The sequence below is a fragment of the Carex rostrata genome, chromosome 18 (assembly GCF_964058835.1).
Source record: "Carex rostrata chromosome 18, lpCarRost1.2, whole genome shotgun sequence".
Taxonomy (NCBI): domain Eukaryota; kingdom Viridiplantae; phylum Streptophyta; class Magnoliopsida; order Poales; family Cyperaceae; genus Carex; species Carex rostrata.
In genome coordinates this window covers 2153922-2155644 of record NC_135935.1, presented here as the reverse complement: position 1 = coordinate 2155644, position 1723 = coordinate 2153922, and the positions used below count along the sequence as shown (strand labels likewise).

The 1723-nt window shown below is 34.6% G+C and overlaps 1 long non-coding RNA gene across 1 annotated transcript; it reads right to left on the bottom strand.

Annotated features, from left to right (window-relative positions):
* Window positions 1-651: 651 nt before the first annotated feature.
* On the bottom strand, window positions 652-1481 carry LOC144569351 (uncharacterized). Its single transcript, XR_013516044.1, has 2 exons — window positions 1379-1481; window positions 652-881 (listed from the first exon to the last, which is right to left on the bottom strand). It is a non-coding gene; the product is annotated as an uncharacterized LOC144569351 (long non-coding RNA).
* Between the last annotated feature and the right edge of the window lie 242 nt (window positions 1482-1723).

The window sequence follows — 1723 nt, the reverse complement described above, 5'->3', positions numbered from 1 at the left end:
ATTATAAATTAAAACATCAGAAATTACAAATTAGAGCATTAAAAAATATAAGTCAAAGTATTGTTTTTTTTAGTATCCAATTAGTTAATGAGTTTCAATCCGATTAGCTATATTTTAAATCCGTTTCGATAAATTTTTGTCCTCTCTGACGAAAATCCTAGATCTGCCTGTGCATGAACCTTCACATGACAGTAGAGATCGTATGTCAGGCTTCATACCATGTTGCTCGCTCATCGGGTAGTACCAAGCTCCAGCTACGGTGTTTTGCATTCCTTGCGAAGTGCTGGTAGTTGTAGAAGTAGCACAATACAATCATTTTTGGGGAGGTAAATATTCTGCCTCCGCAGATGCTGGTACAGAATGCGATACAAGCCACTATCACTCTGGGCCAAATACTGCTGAACCGAAGCTAATTTGCTGGCTGGGTGTACCCATATGGATGCAATGGTGGTACTGGTACAGCAGCTTTCCGGTATCACTGCGCTGGTACAGAAATTTAAGGAGAGGGCGTGCTTATAGGCTGAGGGGAACAGGATACTGATAAATGTTTGTTTTATTTGTGTGTGTAATTTTCAGAGCTCTGTAAACATGATGTAGAACTGACGTTTTTATTTTAATAAAACTTAACATGCATGGAAGCCATTTCAGAGTGAGAGAGAGAGAGAGAGATTACATTTTCATTATTTCTTCTTTTAAAGTTTTACATATAGTAAAATAAATATTCAACCAAGATAGTCTATAAACATGGATAAAGGAACCAAACAAAGGCCTCTCTTCCTAAGTGCATTACAACCATATTTTATCTCGTCAGCATTGCTCATTTCATTTGCTTCATCCATGACATGCTTCCGCGAATCTTGAATCATAACATTAGTTTTCATCTACAAAGCAAAAAGGTTCAAAATATATAAGTAGTCCGTATTTTGAAAGCAATAAAGGAGGAGGGTTCAAATGCCTCCATGTTTTTGTGCATTCATCATGCCTCCATCTCTCTCCATTATTTTCAAAGTTCAAACAGTCGATCCGAACCGCTCAACCTAACCTCCATACTATAATATGTTTGGAGACCAAATTTTATATTTTTAGAAATTTTTTACTATTTTTTTAGATAGGTACAAAATCAGTAAATCTGAACCATTTAAAAACAGTATTTTTGTACCTATCTAAAAAAATAGTAAAAAAATTTCTAAAAATATAAAATTTTGTCTCCAAACATATTTTAGTATGGAGGTTAGGTTGAGCGGTTCGGATCGACTGTTTGAACTTTGAAAATGATGGAAAGAGATGGAGTCATGATGGAGGCACAAAAACATGGAGGCATTTGAACCCTCCTCATAAAGAAAAAAGAAAAAGAATTAGATCCAATGACTTCTAGTACCTGAAAGATCAGTCCAGCATCCTCTTTCTTCTTTGTCGGTGCATTCAAATTATACAAGCTGTCTTTAACCTACATAATATCAGCATAATTAATTTAAATGCATCAACAGTATTTCTTTCCATTTGAAATGTTATTTTATTGAAGGAGAATAACAGTCTGTGTATTGTGGAGAGCGGCTCTCTTACAAGCTACATATATATATACATGCCTTGAAAGATTTAATTGCTCATCTTTAACAGTTTAACAAGTTTATATAGGATTGTAATTCAATAGTAGAAAGTGCAAAGATATTGAACCTTCAGAAAAAGGATACAAGCACACGAAAAGTGTTTGCAACTATCGAAA